This window comes from Lampris incognitus, chromosome 9, assembly GCF_029633865.1.
Source record: "Lampris incognitus isolate fLamInc1 chromosome 9, fLamInc1.hap2, whole genome shotgun sequence".
NCBI lineage: Eukaryota > Metazoa > Chordata > Actinopteri > Lampriformes > Lampridae > Lampris > Lampris incognitus.
The window spans coordinates 47274769-47294110 of NC_079219.1; positions in this window are offsets into that span (position 1 = coordinate 47274769).

The window sequence follows — 19342 nt, forward strand, 5'->3', positions numbered from 1 at the left end:
TTCACTTCTTTCATTTGCTACTGACATGACGTTATGTTACATCTGACTGTGATGGGCAAGCCGGGGCCCGCTTTGACCCTCTTGCATTGGGACCCAGTGCTGACTCATTATGCCTATGCTTTAGAGGTCATAAGTAAATTGAATATCTATAATTCAAAGCTCAATGCTGGAAAATACACACATAAACACACATTTGTGCATGCGGTCTGGTTTAGCCAAGTTGGCAACCAAAATCTGGCAAACACAGATGTGACATTTATCTGAACTTACTTGCCCACCCTGGGTAGAAAAAAGAAGTGCAGTAAATAACTACACCTACACCATTCATACCATGCCAGTTACATTTGGATACTAACCCAAAGTTCCAAGTGGTAATAAACCTGTTTATGTGGATCTAAAAACAGGTTGGTATGAGTCTAGGATGGTAGAACTGATTGTCCTCATGATAATCAGATGCATCTCACAGCCGCTTTGAGGGAGAAAACCCATACCTTTTCTTATGTATACATTACCATCAACTCCCTCTGAGTTACCTATACGTCATGAGAGATGGTGAGACCCATGCGGCGAAGGTGAAACAACGTGGGGTCATGTGTGCAAGGCTAATAACATATGAGGCAAGTGGAAAGACAACACTAAGACAAACTAAAGTCTCTGGGTGGACTTGTGAAAATCTGGGCGAGATGTGCCACCTTCAGTCTAACCCATGCCACCGTCACTGTTCTCTACATCTCCACCTCTTTTAAGGATTTATACATGTCAGGAGTCACAGACCGGAAAAAGTGAGTGCTTAAATTCAAAACAGTTGCATAACGACCAAAAACAACGACCAGTTTCACGTGCAAATATGGGTGTGACTATTAACTAGTTTCAATGGCAACATGCACTATTCACATAGGTTTTGGGAATGTTTGCAATCACAGCATTGTAAAATGGCGACAGATGACGCCCAAACAGTGCACCAGCCGATCGAAGAGAGGAGAAGGACAACAGTTGCCTAAGCGTAAATCAGTGGTGATTCCATATGTGGTGGGAGTGTCGGAAAAGTTGAGACGCATATTTTCCAAACACCATGTCTCAGTAGCTTTCAAACCCCAAAACACACTGTCTCAGAAGTTGGTTCACCCCAAGGATCAGGTCCCCCAGCACAAACAGAACAATATAGTGTATGCTGTTAAGTGCCAGGAGGATTGGCGTGATTTATACATTTGGGAAACTAAACATGCTGTCCAGGAGAATGGCACAACACAGAAGAGTTAACGCATCAGGCCAGGACACCGCAGTCTCCACCCTTCTAGAAGCCAGGGGCCATTCTTTCAAGGACAAGACTGTACACATCCTTGATAGGGAGGAACGCTGGTTTGAATGGGGAGTCAAAGATGCCATCTATGTTAAGAGAGAACGACCATCCCTGAATCAAGGGGGACAGAGCCGGCCCAAGGCATAAGCAGGGGGCCCCCAAGAGTGCTTGAAATGTCAAACACAACAGGTTGATAAATATATATATATTTTGTGTGTGTGTGTGTGTGTGTGAGTGTGTGTGTGTGTGTGTGTGTGTGTGTGTGTGTGTGTGTGTGTGTGTGTGTGATATATCATATCAGTAGTAATCACCAAAAAACAAAAACTAAATATTTGGATATCATGTTGTTAACAGACTGACTGCTACTGGTTTAATCATTTCCGCTGCCTATGTAAGAGCTGGGGTCAGGTTCATGCGCACTATAACTATAAGCAAGTCAGAGACAACTTTGGAGTGCTGCTGAATTTCAGCCAACTTGACCCACAGACACGGAGGGATCAATGTAGGCTTCTTCGGGAGAAACTCGAATGTGGATAAGAAGTGGACATTGATGGGAGTGACTGCCTAGAGAAATGGAGAGTCTTCCAGAACTCCCCCAAACCAGTATGACAGCATTTGAGCTCCTGACTTACCTGTCTGAAAACCAGATTTGTGAGTTATATCCAAATCTTTGGGTAGCTCTAAGGATAGCCTGCACTCTCCCTGTGACTATAGCTTCTGCAGAGCGCAGCTTTTCCAAGCTGAAATTGATCAAAACATACAAAAGATCTTCCATGGCTCAAGAGAGATTGAGTGGACTGGCACTTATAAGCATTAACAATACAGTTGGTCGCGAGATCTCCTACAATAACGTCATAAATGACTTTGTCTCCAGAAAAGCCAGGAAACAAAGACTTTAAGGAAAATGATAAATTAAAGCATTTTATTTTGAGAAATTTTCTGAACCATTAGCACACCTTTGAACACCATAGTTTTCCAAAAAAATAAAAATAAATTCACCTACATATTCTTTAATCTTTATTATTATATTGTTAGATGTTAGAAGTTCCTCTGTTCATATGTCATTATTTAAGTTTCTATTTAATTTATTTAATATTGTCTGTTTTTGCATTTGCATTTTATGTAAGAAAAAAATGTATTTCTTTGTTCCTGTTCTGCACTTTTGCACAGTTCAAAAGCAATTAAAATAGGTAACTTGTTCAGTAAATGCATTGTCTGGTGGTTTAAGACTTTCCAGCACAGTAGTAAGTCATGAAAATGGTATGGTAACGATCAAGCATGGACATAATATTGTAGGCGGTGGGAGGTGGGTTTAGCGTGAGGGGTGAGCCGGGAGGGGGGGGATCAAATTCTGCTTAGGGCCCCATAAAGCCTTGGGCCGGCTCTGAAGTGTCCCGCCATCTAAGGGCCCAGACACACCAAACCGACAGCAGAGAACTACCGGCGATGAAGGCAGACTGTTGCGTCGCCTCACGTTGCCTGCGTCTGGGCCAAAAAGTAGCACTTGAACACACCACAAAGACTACAGCCAATGGAACGGCCAACTATCATGTACTTTCTGTGCCTGCGTGAGAGGAAATAACTCTCCATACCATCTGTTATGTCTGCACACATCGACAGTGCTGCATTTGATTTGATGCTGTTCTATTGTGCTGGGATCGATTGGTGATGCCTGCGGGCTCTGGGTTGTTTGATCGGGTCTGCCTTTGATGCTGTGTAAGTCTAAATAAAGAATGCCACGGAGAGGTTGTGTCGAGCGACAGCGCTGTGTCCTGACGTGATTTAAAAATACAATATTGGCGACGAGGATGGCTGATATCTCCCTCCCACCACCTGCCCCCTTCCTGGCATTACCTGGCGAGCCTCCGGTACCATGGACTCGCTGGCTACATAGTTTTGAAAATTACATCATCGCCTCAGGGCTCGACGACGTGAGCCAGGCTAGGAAGACGGCTCTGTTGCTACACTGCTTGGGAGCAGAGGGTCATCGTGTGCTCGGGACTCTGGGGAACGTCACAAGCTTTGCCGAAGCTGTGGGACTTATGAGCACCCATTTCGCTGCTCCACAGAGTGCCCTCCTTCGGCGATTTATATTTTGTCAGCGACACCAACTGCCTGGTGAGTCTGTGCGGCAGTACGTAGCTAATTTGCGAGGGCTAGCTAGCTCATGCAAGTTTGGCGCGCTTCAGGACGAGATGGTTCGCGACCAGCTAATCGAACACACCAACAACGCAAAGGTGCGTGAGACTCTCCTGCTGGAAAAAGACGATCTGCTGCTGTCCAGAGCAATTACCATCGCACTACAGGTTGAGGGAGCAGCTGAGTGTGCTGCTATGCTAAATACACAGCAAGTGGCCACCTCCTGTCAAGCTGCCAACGACTCCTCCCTCTACTCACGGCTGCCCCTCGGGACGCAACCCAACCAGAGCGAGGCGGGCGCCGACTCCACTGGGGACGTCTTGCAACTGCAACGACGGCGCTCTCGGCCCCGCCCTCAACAGTCCTGTGGTAACTGTGGGTCTCGGTCTCATGTTTCAAGGGCTCAGAACTGCCCTGCCCGTGGCCAGACATGCCGTAGCTGCGGTAAGCACAATCACTTTGCCAACGTCTGTCGATCTTCCCCGGCTGGGTCAGAGGGCCACACCCCCCAGTCTTCAACCGCCGTCATTCACAAGATGAGCTCTGGGCCAGTGTCATTCAAATCATGCACAGTCAACATTAATGATGTGTGCATCCCCCTGCTGTTGGACACCGGTGCAAGTGTGTCTCTCCTGAATGTTGATACCTACAGTCAATTTTTCGGTTCACTGCCACTGTCCGCACCCTCAGCTGTCCTCTGTGGGTATGGTGACTCCAAAATCGATCTGGTTGGCTCTCTCCAAGTGACTGTCCGCTATGGAACCAAGCTGGTGCCCAATGCAGTTTTTCATGTGGCACGCCGTGGGGCCAACCTGATGGGCCTGGACCTGTTCTCCGCTCTGGGGTTCTCCCTCTTAGACACAAGGGGGGCAGCAATCCTGACTGTCGCCACACCTTGGCAGCAGAAGTGGCCATCGCTGTTTATGGGGCTGGGCTGCCTCTCTGCCTTCACCCATCAACCTCTCCTCAACCCTGCTGTGAAATCTGTCATCCAACCACTGCGCCGCATCCCGTTGGCTCTCCGTGATGGGGTCTCCGCCGAGCTGCAACAACTGCTGGAAGCTGGCATCATTGAACCGGTGGACGCGTCACCTTGGGTCTCAAACCTCGTGGTGGCTAAGAAGAAGTCGGGGGGCCTGCGTGTCTGCGTCGATCTACGTGCAGTAAATAAGGCAGTGGTCCCTGATAAGTATCCACTGCCCACCTCAGAAGAACTCACTGCTCAGTTCTATGGCTCTGAGGTGTTCTCCAAGCTCGACCTCAGACAGGGGTACTTACAGGTGCCCCTCCACCCCAGCAGCCGAAACCTCACAGCCTTTGTGACACATGCAGGAGTGTTTCGCTACACCAGGATGCCTTTCGGTCTCAGCTCCGCCCCTAGCTGCTTCCAGAAAATCATGGTCTCCGTGCTGGCTGGCATACTGGGCGTGGCCATTTATCTGGACGATATAGTGGTACACGGGCCCACCAGTGAAATCCACGACAAGCGCCTTAACATGGTCTTCGCAGCCCTGTCCAAGCACAAGCTAACTCTCAATGCTGAGAAATGTGTCCTCTCTGTGCCAGCCATCGACTTCGTGGGGTTCCGGCTGTCAGCAAGCGGTGTAACTCCACTACAATCCAACGTGGACGCCATTCAGGCCATCCCTGAGCCCAGCTCGGCCGCCCAGGTCGCCTCCTTCCTGGGTATGACAAGTTAGTACCTGAGGTTTCTTCCCCAGTACTCTGCGACCACAGCCCCCCTGCGCCAGCTGCTGCGTAAGGACGAGCCATGGGTGTGGTCAAAGGCATGCAGTGACGCTGTGCGTGATCTCAAGACTCAACTGACTTCACCACCAGTGTTGGCTCACTTCGACATCTCCAGCTCCACCTTGGTGACCTGTGACGCATCAGCCACAGCGATAGGGGCCGTGCTGTCTCAAACCCAGAACGGTGTGGAGAAGCCCATTGCCTTCGCCTCCCGTGCCCTCAACCTGACCGAGCAGCGGTACTCCGTGGGTGAGCGTGAGCCTGTATCTGGGCTTGTGAAAGGTGGCACCTCTACCTCTATGGCCGCTCCTTCACCCTCAGGACAGATCACCAGGCCCTGACAGCGCTGCTGTCCACATCTGGGACAGGCCACAAACCCCTGAGGCTGCACCGCTAGTCTGACCGCCTCCGCCAGTACAACTTCAGCCTGCAGTTCACCCCAGGCAGAGACAATGTTGTCGCCGACCTGCTCTCTCACTCTGTCTCCACCCCAGCTCCACAGACGGACACTGACTTTGTGGAAAAGGACATTGTCCAAATGCTACACACACCCCTCCAGGCCACTGTCTCTCTGCAGGAGCTGAGGGCAGCCTCCGAACAGGACCCTGTCCTCTCCCAGCTCCACACCTACATCCAGAACGGCTGGCCTCACAAGGTCCCAGAGGAGCTGGCTGCGTTCGCCCGAGTCAGACAGGAGCTCTCCTGCTGGAACGACACCTGCGTGGCACGTGGGTTTTGCACAGTGGTCCCAGCTGCTCTCCGTGCACGTGTTTTGAACGGCGCATGAAGGCCACCTGGGCATTGTGAAACTGAAACAGCGCTGCCGAGACCTGGTGTGGTGGCCGGGGATAGACAGAGATATTGAGGCTCTGGTGAAGGACTGTTCTGCCTGCCTTGTGAGTGGCAAGACTGGCCACCAGGCTGCCCCACCCCTGCAACCTCTCGCCTGGCTCTCTCAGCCCTGGGAACACCTGCAGTTGGACATTTGTGGTGAGATCCATGGAGTTCCCCACCACCAACGCTTCATGGTGGTCGCCTACGATCTACACTCAAAATGGCCTGAACTCACGACTTCCGGCACTGTGACCTCACAGATCATCATCGACTTCCTGGACTCTCTTTTCTCTCGCTGGGGCCTCCCAAAGGCCATCACCACTGACAACGGCCCTCAGCTGGTCTCTGCTGAGTTCACTGCTTATCTCGAAAGCAAGGGCATCCGTCATATACGCACTGCGTACTACCACCCCCAGGCCAATGGTGGCGTTGAACGTTTTCACCAGTCACTGAAGAACGGCCTCAGAGCACACATGGCCCAAGGGTGCTCTTTCACGCAGGCCATCCGTCACACTCTGCTGCACTATCGGGCCACACAGCACTCGACCACAGGCGTCTCCCCAGCCTCTCTCATGCTAGGCCGGGAACTGTGCATGCCCCTTGACAGGCTCCGCCCCTCCACACCTCAGGCACCTCCCTCTGGGGTCAGAGCCTCAGTCACTCGTCAGCAGACGCAGATGAAGCAACGGTTTGACCAGTTAAAACGAACCAGGGTGCCAGACATCAATGTGTCAGACTGGGTCAGGGTCCGCAGGCCCCACAGGGACAATAAAATGGCTTCATACTGGTCCTCTCCTCTCCAAGTCACCCGTCAGCTGGGCCCAGCCACTTACCTCCTCAGCGATGGCACTCGGTGGCACTCCAGTCGTCTACGGAAGGTGTCAGCTCCGCCACACACAGCTGGTGACACAACCATAGCCATTCCCTCAGCATGGCGAGACGCCCCGGGGCTTCATGCAGCTCCTACACGGGCCCCAGACATTTCTGGGCCTCAGCTTCCCCTGCCATCTCCCTCCCCACCTCGGCCTGCCCAGCCTCAGGCCGCCCCGCGACCTGTTCGCACACGTTTACGCCCTGGCCACCTAGAGGACTTTGTGTCAACCTTTCATGTTTGAAATCCTGCCGGGGGGGGGGGGAATGTTATGTCTGCACACATCGACAGTGCTGCATTTGATTTGGTGCTGTTCTATTGTGCTGGGATCGATTGGTGATGCCTGCGGGCTCTGGGTTGTTTGATCGGGTCTGCCTTTGATGCTGTGTCAGTCTAAATAAAGAATGCCACGGAGAGGTTGTGTCGAGCGACAGCGCTGTGTCCTGGCGTGATTTAAAAATACAATACCATCAGCTGGCGGTAGTCTGTGTTCGCCATTCAAAATTTGAAACCGGAAGACCCAGGACTGTGGATATACAAACCGTAAACAAAGCAGCGTTTGCATATCATTTTCACTCCAACTCTCGCTCACTATAGACGGTGTCGTGATATAGCGCTGAAAAAAAGCTGCAAATGATACTGGTGTTGTCAGCTCTTGGTCTTTTGGTTGTTGAAGAAGAAAGGAAGTGGCGGAAGTGAAAAATAAGGAGAAATCTCACTAATTCAGCATAGTTCCCAGCATAAGTTTTCATAATAACTGAGCTTGAACTATGTTAAATATGCTTTATGGGACCGAATCAACTGAAAATTAGTCAGACTAACCAATTGGTAAACAGAATGATATTTGCTGTGCACTAGTGAACACAGTAAATATAATTTGTTCATTATTATGAACAATTATGAACAGTTTCTAAACAATTATGAACAGCTTCTAAAGAGCTCAATGGCCAAACGAAAATCTTACCTGATATAACAAGTTTATTCTCGATCTCACGCCAGAGTTCTGTTTTCACCACTCGGTTGGCATAACGTTTTTTCTGTAATGTAGTACAGAGCTGGCCTCTCCTGAATCATGTCGATCAGCTGGTCTTCTCTTCATGTTAAGTGTTGTTATTTGATGGTGCTCTTACTCGTTGTATTACGGTACCAGCCGTATCATTGTTCTATCTAAGGCTTTACGGTACATTCAGATGTGACGTCGCTACGTTCTCTATGTGCGACAATGTGTTGTAAGAGTCGGTAGCAGAGAGCCAAGAGACCTGCTGTATTTGCCTAAATAGATGCGCTTAACGTTAAAGGCTAAAGAGAAAACAGAGTCAAGCTTTGCTTGTCCTCCATACGCAAGAAGAAGATTGTGCACCCCAGCTCAACAGGTTATGGGCCTAGGCAGAGTTGGGCACAAGCTAGCATTCCGGAAGAAGTTTAACGCGAAGTATTACACGGAACTTCTACGGGCTATGTGGACCAGCTTGGAGATAAGTGCGCGTTCATATTAGAGTTTCTTAATCTGTGTTTATATTGTAACGTGTATGGATAACGTAGACACGTTGGTGCTTGGCTAATGGGTTTGACCCTTTAGTCGACTGGTTGACGTTGTCGCTTGCGGAGTGGGAGATACGGGTTCGCGTCCCGGCTATGGCGGTTCCCAGACAGCCCCCTGAATTCACTACATTGATGTCAGAAGTGGGATGGTGAGACCGTGAGGTCATCGGAAGCGCGTGCGCCCAGAGGCGTGAGGGAGCTGATATGCTGAAGGAGGGGGGGGTAGTGTAACGTGCATGGATAAGTAGACATGTTGGTCCTTGACTAACAGGTCTGACCCTTTAGTCGACTGGTTAACGTTGTCGCTTGCGGAGTGGGAGACACTGGTTCGCGTCCCGGCTGTGGCTGTTCCCAGACTGCGCCCTGAATTCGCTACAATATTCTCTGGAGAGGTTCTACGCGACGTATTATGCGTTAGCCAATGAAGCTAACAAGCTAGCTTAGCAAAGAAAAAGTATAGCAAGCTAGTAGGCCACGATACAATTAGCGCGTTAGCAAAATGGCAAGCAGAACAACAGGAGTCTTGTCACCACAGCTTTTGTTCGACGGATCCGAAGATAAGTATGAACGTTTGGAAAGAAAATGAAACACAAACACCTGAGTCATACATAGAATATGGTGATAGGATCAGGGTCAATGACAGTGAAGAAAATTTTGTTGATGAAAATGTGGAAAATGTATCAGGTCAGGGTGTTAAGAGTGGCGTTTCTGGGACTTTACCTGAACAGACTGAACGCACACAGCCGGGCAAAGTCACGAGATTGTAATCAGAAGGAGCCCACCGCGAACCAAGAGGAGACCAGCTTACCTATAGAATTTGAGACTGAGGATACAGAGGACAAACTGCAAATATGCATGGACTCTTGTTATAGAGCAGTATGCGACATTCTTCAATCCTCACAGGATGCCATAGCGCCCATCAAATCAAGGCAGTGGAAAAATGCCATGAACGAGGAGATGCGATCACTAGAGGAGAACGAGACCTTCAGCCTTACCCAGTTGCCACCAGGTAAACAGGCGATGAGGAGTAGATGGGTCTACACACTCAAGTGTGACATTGATGGATCTGATAAGTACAAGGCGAGATTCGCAGCAAAAGCCTACAGTAAGAAACCAGGAACCGACTACGAGGAGACATTCTCACCCACAGCTGATATGACAAGTGTAAGAGTAGTCATGCAGAAGGCAGCGCAGGAGAACCTAGTCTTACACCAGATGAACGTTAAGACAGCCTATTTGCATGCACCAATTGACTGTGAAATCTATATAGAGCAGCCAGAAGGTTATGAGAAAAACTCAGAAACGTGTGAAAAGCTAGCATGCAAGTTGCAGAAGTCTCTCTATGGTCTAAAGCAGTCAGGCAGAAACTGGTATGCTATGTTGCATACATGTTTGAGTAAAAATAGTTTTGTACAGAATCCCGCTGATCACTGTCTGTATACAAGAGAAAAACATAATGGAAAGGTAATCTTGGAATACCGTCCTACTGAGCAAATGATCGCTGATGTAATGACAAAGCCAGCCACTAAGCTAAAGCTAAAGAGGTTTGCTCAAGACATGTTTGGCACTTAGAAGTTCAAAGAGTGTGTTCTCATTGTCAAGGTAAAGAAGAAGTCTTATTTTTTGTTGTTTTTTTCCAGGTAACCCAGTGAGCTAAGAACGAATGGGGGTGTTAAGTGTTGTTATTTGATGGCGCCCTTACTCATTATATCACGGTACCAGTCGTATTATTGTTCTATCTAAGGCTTTACGGTACATTCAGATGTGACGTCGTCATGTTCTCGGTGTGCGACAGTGTGTTGTAAGAGTCAGTAGCAGAGAGCCAAGAGACCTACTGTATTTGCCCAAATAAATATGCCTAACGTTAAAGGCTAAAGAGAAAACAGAGTCAAGCTTTGCTTGTCCTCCATTCACAAGAAGAAGATAGCGCACCCCAGCTCAACACTTCATTCCAGATTTTCGTAACTTCCATTTCTCTTCTCGTGCACTAATTTGCTAAGCTGAACAGCCAATCAGAGTGAACTCTCTCACCGACGGGCTCCGCCGCCGATTCAACATGCTGAATCGCCGAAAAGCTGCCGACAGGGGTCCGACTAGTGCTAACGGTGTAATGTATGGAATCTCCTACTGTGATGGTACCGCGAACGCATCAGTACAGCTGTCGCGGGATTTGTGGTACGTGACGTTAACAGGAAGTCTGTTGCTGTGTTCGTATATAACGTGGTCAAGCTACTTGTTAAAGGTTCCTGAGAGTTTGGACTTTTTGTGTGTGTTCTTCTTAATAGTTAGATAATAGCAGACATCACATGGTGTCAGAAGTCTGTGGCTGTGCAGTCTCTGATCTCTTGCATGCTCTGTGGTGAAGCAGGGACGTGGCTCAGGACTGAGTCTGTGTGTGCTGCCACACCGTTAGAGATATCAGAGATAAGGAGTTGTCTCAGAGGTTTCAGCTAATCACAGACGTGATGCTAGCACAAGTTATCCAGCAAGTGCGGCAGTATGAGGAGACTGCGAGACAGATTAGCCTCCAGACCTCCCCACCGGAGCTGCAGGTGGCTAATGTTAACGTCGACAGATGGCGAAAGGAGAAACACAGTAAAGGAAACACGGCACGAGAAGCTACAAGCAGCCCTAGAAATGTCCAGAACTGCGGTAGATGCAGCACTCAGTACTATAAAATTAAATTTAAAAAAAATGCCCTGAGTGTGTCATACCAAAACCCTAAATGAAGTTACAGAGAATATGGGACAGTTTCAGTTTCTGGGTGAAGTTAGTGAAGCAGCAAGCCCAGATAAATGGGCTGTTACACTCAACATTGGAAATGCACCCCTAACCTTTAAGATAGATACTGGGGCAGATGTGACTGTTATAAGTGAAAAGACATTCTAGACACTTCCTAGAGCCTATATACTGGGTCCTGCAGAGATACCTTTTTTTGGACCAGGGGGAGAGCTCAGTTGTATAGGCTGGTTCAGAACTAATACTGTCTACAGCAGTGTTTCTCAACCGGGGGTCCGCGGACCCCTAGTGGTCCGTGGTGTAATTGCAAGGGGTCCGTGAAAATAAAATATCTTTAAAAAAAAGATCCTATGACATTTATAGAAATAGGATTATTTTACTCAAATGTGACTGAGACCTTTATCTACCTAAACTATTAAGGGTAACAGGACTTTTTTCTCTAATTACATCTGTTTCACAAGTGTAATCTATTGTATTTTAATAAGAGATCTCGCTCCCGTTTGCATTGTTAAAAGTAACTGCATAAAAATTCTGTTGTTACATATATCTGAAAGTTACTGAATACATATTCTGTTTTGTTACATATATCTGAAAGTTACTGCATAAGAATTCTGTTTTGTTAACTATATCTAAGTTACAACTGAAAGCTCTTATTTTTGCCCCAAAGAGTGAATAAATGCTATAATGCAATTTAAAATGCAGTTTCTACTGTTTCTATCAAATTGCAACCCCCCTCCCCCAAGATCAGGTGGAGGGGTCCTCAGGGTAGATCAAAAATACGCAGGGGGTCCAGGACCCCAAAAAGGTTGAGAACCACTGGTCTACAGAGACAAAGAATACACTTTTCCAATACATGTGATTACATGAAACAGCAGCAGTCTGCTCATCGCCCAGAAGCAGTTCAAATGGGTTTAGTGAAGAGAGTAGAGCAGGTTGGCACTGTGTTCGGAACCAGCGGCCTGCTAAAGACTGAACCTGTTAAAGCAGTTCTCAAAGAAGATGCTCAGCAATATGCAGTGCACACTGTTAGATGCATGCCACTGCCGATTATGCCTCTAGTTAAGAAGGAGTTACACCAGTTGGAAAAGGAGGGTATCATTGAAAAAGTGACAGCCCACAGAGTGGTGCGCCGCCATAGTTCCAGTTATAAAGTCTAACAGAAAAGAGGTCCGGTGCTGTGCTGATTTAAGGAAACTAAATCGTGCTGTTAAAAGGGAAAAGTATGTGCTACCTACTATAGAGGAAATCATGCCATGGCTCTCAGGGTCTAATATGTTCACGTCACTAGATGCAGCCAGTGGATTTTACCAGATTCCCCTGCATGAGAAAAGCCATAAGCTAACCACTTTCATCAATTTCTTTGGGAGGTATGCCTTCCGCAGACTCCCATTTGGGATAATGAGTGTGCCAGAAATCTTCCAGCGAAAAATGGCAGAAACTTTACAGGGACTGGAAGGAACGGAAGTCTACATGGACGACATCCTCGTGCATGGAGAAACTGAGGAGATCCATGATAGATGTCTGAAGAAGGTACTGAAAGTGATCGAGGCAGCTGGCCTTAAATTGAACAAAGACAAATGTAAGTTCAGACAGTAGCAGATTCGCTTCATGGGACACATATTTGATGAGAACGGTGTGAGACCTGACCCAGAGAAAGTGGCCGGAATTTGAAATTTCCCACAACCTCATAATGTGGCAGAGCTCAAGTGGTTTCTGGGAATGGTCAACTATATGGCCAAATTCATCCCAGAGCTCTCTACAGTAGGACAACCGCTCTATGAACTGCTGAAGTCGAAGGTGGAATGGCTGTGGCGACATGGACAGCAGACTGCCTTCCAGAGACTGAAGACTGCCCTAGCATCAGCACCTGTACTCTCCTTCTATGAAGCTAACAGGCCCACTGTGGTGTCGGCTGACACCAGCAGATACAGACCTGGAGGAGTCCTGTTGCAGCAGCATGGTGAGGACTGGAAACATGTGGTCTACTGCTCCAGGAGGCTCAGGGATGCAGAGACCAGGTATGCTCAAATAGAGAAAGAATGCCTGGCCAGTGTCTGGGCATGTGAACATTTTGAGAAATACCTGTTTGGACTTGACAGCTTTAAACTGATCACTGACCACACGTTCCTGGTGCCCTTAAATGAACAGTAAATACACTGACAATGTCCCAATAAAGTGCCAGAGACTGCTGATGAGACTGATGCGTTTTAATGCAGAGGCCGTGTACGCATCAGGAAAGACATTAGCAGTAGCTGGTGCACTCTCCAGGGGCCCCATACAAAGTTCTGGAGAAGATAGATCTACTGATGATGTGGCAGCACACATAGACTCAGTCCTGAGCCACGTCCCTGCTTCACCACAGAGGATGCAAGAGATCAGAGACCGCACAGCCACAGACCCCCAGCTCCAGGTAGTGAGACAGTTCATCCAGTCAGGTTGTCCAGGTTATGAAAAGAAAGTACCAGAGGTGGTCAGGGATTCCTACAAGGTGCGAGGAAACTGTCACAGGTAGAAATCACATAGTGATTCCCACCTCTATGAGAGCAGAGATAGTTGAAAGGATTCACGAGGCTTATCAAGGGCTAGTGAAATGCAAAGAGAGAGCTAACCAGTCAGTGTGGTGGCCAAGAATTTCACAGGACATAGTAACAAAGGTAAATCAGTGCAATTTTTGTAGAGAGAACAGAAACACACAGAGAAAGAGCCATTAATGCCAACTGTACTACCTTCAAGACCATGGCAAAAAAGTAGGCGTAGATCTTTGTGAGCACAAGAAGCAGTCCTATTTGGTAGTGTCAGACTACTACTCCAGGTACTTGGAGATCCTACACCTACCTGTGACAGCCAGTAGCCAGGTCATAGAGAAGCTAAAAGCCACATTTGCAAGGTATGTCATTCCAGAAGTGCTAGTAAGTGATAACGGACCTCAGCTAGTCTCGGGGGAGTTCAACCAGTTTAGTGAGGAATATGACTTTATTCATGTAACATCTAACCCACATTATGCCCAGAGTAATGGCCAAGCTGAGAGGGCTGTACAGGTAGTGAAAGGGATCCTTAGGCAGGAAGACCCCCCTCCTGGCTTTGATTGTATACAGAGCCACACCTTCTTCCTCCACCGGAGTCAGTCCCGCTAAGCTGCTGATGGGTCGAGAAATCTGGACAATTTACCCACCCTGTCTGAGAACTTGGACCCAAGCCGGCCAGACAAGGAAGAAATCAGACAAGAAGATGCAGCTGCCAAGAAGAGGCAGGCATACCACTACAACCACAGGAATGGGGTAGGGAGTCTTCCTCTGTATTGCTTATTGTATTTTAACAAGTGCATTGTTGTGAAATGTTTGTTCTATTGCTGGAAGAGCAGATTTAGTGAGGTTGCAGTCCGGGTTTGATGTAACACCCAAAGTCTGGTTTTCAGGGGTAATCAGGGCATTTATTGATTTAAGTTTAAATGAATTTGTTATTGTTCCAGTTCACCATTCTACCAATTCTGTCTGATAGCTAGAAAGGGGTGAGAAACTGTGAGGTGGGTACACATTAACTTGGGCCTATAACAGCAGACAAAATGCAACATCCCAATACATGGCACAGTTTACCCATTACATAACCTTGAAACAAGTTGTTAGTATTATTTACAGCAGATACTGCTGCATGACAGGGGTTACGTTAGTTATCAGTACACATTAGTTAGAAAAAATTAACGGTTATAACACAGACCATATGCTTTTTCCCCCCCTCATGATTTGATGGGGGGGGGGGGTGAGGACGAAATTCAGGCTGAGAGTCAAAATCTGAAGGTATCTCCACAGTTATTTTCATTTTCTTCCCATTGATTAAAAACTCAAATGCAGTTGGAGTCGAATTCAGACAGATGAGGTATGGGTCTGAATATTTGTCATTCTGAAAGTTTTTTTTTTTAGAGTCTATATAGGCAGAATGGATCCATCGGTGTATGAGTGTGTGCACGCATGGGTGAATGTGAAGCGTTCATTGATTGTAAAGCACTTTGAGTGGCTGTTGCAGCTAGAAAAGTGCTATATAAATGCAAAATATTATTAGTTATTATTATTATTATTATCGTTACTTCTGCTGAGTCCAGGAGACAGTGTTCTCATGAAACTGGACAATGAGAAACAGTGGACAATGAGAAACAATGGACAACAGCAGGTACTGTCCGTGAAGCCAGCCCCTCCCTAGATCTTATGTGGTGGACACGGCTCAAGGGGGCAGTACAGACGAAACCGACGTCATCTGCACCCACAGACCAGCCCACACACATACACCCACAGAGCTGATTACTCTAGAGGTGACTGGAGATTGTGGTACCGAAATAAACGCTGATCATACAATCACAGACACATTGGCAGGAGCAGCAGCAGCTACAGACACATACACACACACACACACACACACACACACACACACACTCACACACAAGGGACAGTTACTGTGACTCGCTCAGGTACAGTGAGTAAGCCAGCCCCTCGGCTGGATTTGTGTGAACATTTTGTTTTAGACGGACAAAGGTATATAAAAAATTATGTTAAAAAATGTATGCATTTCTTTTTTTGTGTGTGTGTGATAGTTATGGAGAGGGACACATCTTTGAGGGGGAGATGTAATGTATGGAATCTCCTACTGTGATGGTACTGCGAGCGCATCGGTACAGCTGTCGCGGGATTTGTGGTACGTGGCGTTAACAGGAAGTCTGTTGCTGTGTTCGTATGTAAAGTGGTCTAGCAGCTTATTAAAGGTACCTGAGAGTTCGGACTTTTTTGGTGTGTGTTCTTCTTATTAGTTAGATGCCAGACAGACATCACAAACGCTACGGGACACACCGCAAAAACTAGAGTTACAGATGCTCACCGACAGCCCGACATTGGCCCCCGGTGTGTCACGATCATTATAATGCTGTGATTGCAAACATTCCCAAATCCTCTGTGAATAGTACATGGCCATTTAAACTCTAGTAAATAGTCACGCCATATCTGCGTAAGAAACCGATCGTTGGTTTCAATAGTTATGCAACTGTATTGCTTAGAAGGGTGGGGATACCTGCAGTCAGTTTAGACTGATTATGTCACTTAGATGAGTGATGAAACGTAACTGTCAATAAACGTTGTATCCAGATGAACTGATTCAAACTTCTTTGATCCAAAACCTCTTCTTTTTGGTGTCATCAATGTGTGTTGTGTGTGTGTGTGTGTGTGTGTGTGTGTGTGTGTGTGTGTGTGTGTGTATCCTCATAATAGGATACTGGGAGAAGGACGCTGAATATGGAGCTGCCAGGAAAGAGGAGGTTTACGGATGTGGTGAGGGAAGACATGCAGGTGGCTGGTGTGACAGAGGAAAATGTAAAAGACAGGAAGAAATGTAAGATCCGCTGTGGCGACCTCCAACGGGAGCATCCGAAATTAGTAGTAGTGGATTCTGATAGTAGCGAATTCGGGGGGCAGCCCGGGAACCGCCACAGCCGGGACGCGAACCCGTGTCTCCCGCACCACGGCCGACAATGTTGTCCCACCCGTTAGCTAAGCGCTATCGAGTGTATTTATCCGTTACCATATATATATACACACTCACCGGCCACTTTATTAGGAACACCTGTCCAACTGCTCGTTAACGCAAATTTCTAATCAGCCAATCACATGGCAGCAACTCAATGCATTTAGGCATGTAGACATGGTCAAGACGATCTGCTGCAGTTCAAACCGAGCATCAGAATGGGGAAGAAAGGTGATTTAAGTGACTTTGAACGTGGCATGGTTGTTGGTGCCAGACGGGCTGGTCTGAGTATTTCAGAAACTGCTGATCTACTGGGATTTTCACACACAACCATCTCTAGGGTTTACAGAGAATGGTCCGAAAAAGAGAAAATATCCAGTGAGCGGCAGTTCTGTGGGCGAAAATGCCTTGTTGATGCCAGAGGTCAGAGGAGAATGGCCAGACTGGTTCGAGCTGACAGAAAGGCAACAGTAACTCAAATAACCACTCATTACAACCGCGGTATGCAGAAGAGCATCTCTGAACGCACAACACGTCGAACCTTGAGGCAGATGGGCTACAGCAGCAGAAGACCACACCGGGTGCCACTCCTGTCGGCTAAGAACAGGAAACTGAGGCAACAATTCGCACAGGCTCACCAAAATTGGACAATAGAAGATTGGAAAAACGTTGCCTGGTCTGATGAGTCTCGATTTCTGCTGCGACATTCGGATGGTAGGGTCAGAATTTGGCGTCAACAACATGAAAGCATGGATCCATCCTGCCTTGTATCAACGGTTCAGGCTGGTGGTGGTGGTGTAATGGTGTGGGGGATATTTTCTTGGCACACTTTGGGCCCCTTAGTACCAATTGAGCATCGCGTCAACGCCACAGCCTACCTGAGTATTGTTGCTGACCATGTCCATCCCTTTATGACCAACGTGTTCCCATCTTCTGATGGCTACTTCCAGCAGGATAATGCGCCATGTCATAAAGCTCGAATCATCTCAGACTGGTTTCTTGAACATGACAATGAGTTCAATGTACTCAAATGGCCTCCACAGTCATCAGATCTCAATCCAATAGAGGACCTTTGGGATGAGGTGGACCGGGAGATTCGCATCATGGATGTGCAGCCGACAAATCTGCAGCAACTGCGTGATGCTATCATGTCAATATGGACCAAACTCTCTGAGGAATGTTTCCAGTACCTTGTTGAATCTATGCCACGAAGGATTAAGGCAGTTCTGAAGGCAAAAGGGGGTCCAACCCGGTACTAGCAAAGTGTACCTCATAAAGTGGCCAGTGAGTATGTGTGTGTGTGTGTGTGTGTGTGTGTGTGTATGTATATATATATATATATATATATATATATATATATAAATGTGGCGGACACTAGGGGCTATGCCTCTCACCCAGCAGGGCTGTGAGCTGGTGGCGTGGTTTACATTCCCGGGTTGTTCCTGTTTCCGTTTGGTTTTGGAGCTGAGGAATAATAAAGTTCAAACTCGCCTTCGTCTCCTGTGTTTTTCCTCATCCTGCCACAATATATATATATATATTTTAAAAAAAAACCCTATTCTTCTGTCTGTCGGCCCGAACACCCCTTGAACAGTCTCTGCGTTATTTTCTAATGTATGCTGACTCCGGGCGGACGGAGGGAGAAGACAGTTGTACAGGCGGGGAGACAGGAGTCATGATAGCGGTTGAGGCAGAGCAGGTTTACTGCATTTATTAGCTTCCTCACACACAGCACCACTCACAGCATACAGGCAGCTTGCAAACACACAAAAAAACTCGTAAGTTTCTTGTAACGCAAAACGGAACTGGCTCTACGGTAGCCACGGAGGGACAAAAGGCTCAGAATTCGGCAAAACTCAAGAAAGAAAAAATACGTGCCTACAATGCATTATCACCCTCTGCCGGCGATTAATTGTAACTCACTTCCTTACGTCTCTCTCTCTCTCTCTCTCTATATATATGCACCGCAGGCTACAACGTTAACCAGTCGACTAAAGGTCCGACCCGTGAGCCAACGTGTCTACTTATCCGTGCACGCCACATTGCCCCCCCTCTTTCGGGAAGCGCGTCCTTGCGCTTCAGCATATCAGCTCCCACACGCCTCTGGGCGCACGCGCTTCCGATGTCCTTGCGGTCTCACCATCCCACTTCTGACACCAATGCAGCGAATTTGGGGGGCAGCCCGGGAACTGCTAGAGCCGGGACGCGAACCCGTATCTCCTGCACCGCGGGCGACAACGTTAACCAGTCGACTAAAGGGTCCGACCCGTTAGCCAAGGGCTAACGTGTCTACTTATCCGTTACGATATATATATATCTATAAAACCGATTATTTTCTTGCCCGGTGCGGGATTCGATACGACATTACTAACCGCTCGGCTAAAGGGGCAGACCCGTTAGCTAGCAACACAACAATCCAGTAATTTTGGATTTTGTTTTTGTGGGTGGATTTATCAGAGGCTGGGTGGGACCAAAACTTAAAATAATTAGAATTAGAAACAATCACTGGGACACAGGGAAGTATTTGCAATTCAATCAACCCTATACCCCATACCCATATACATCCCGCCCCGCCGCCACCTCCCCGAGGTTGCAAGATGTCTCACATAGAGCAAAAAAAGGAAACTTTAAAGTTAATTGGTTAATGTTGTAGGTGAAGACAGCCT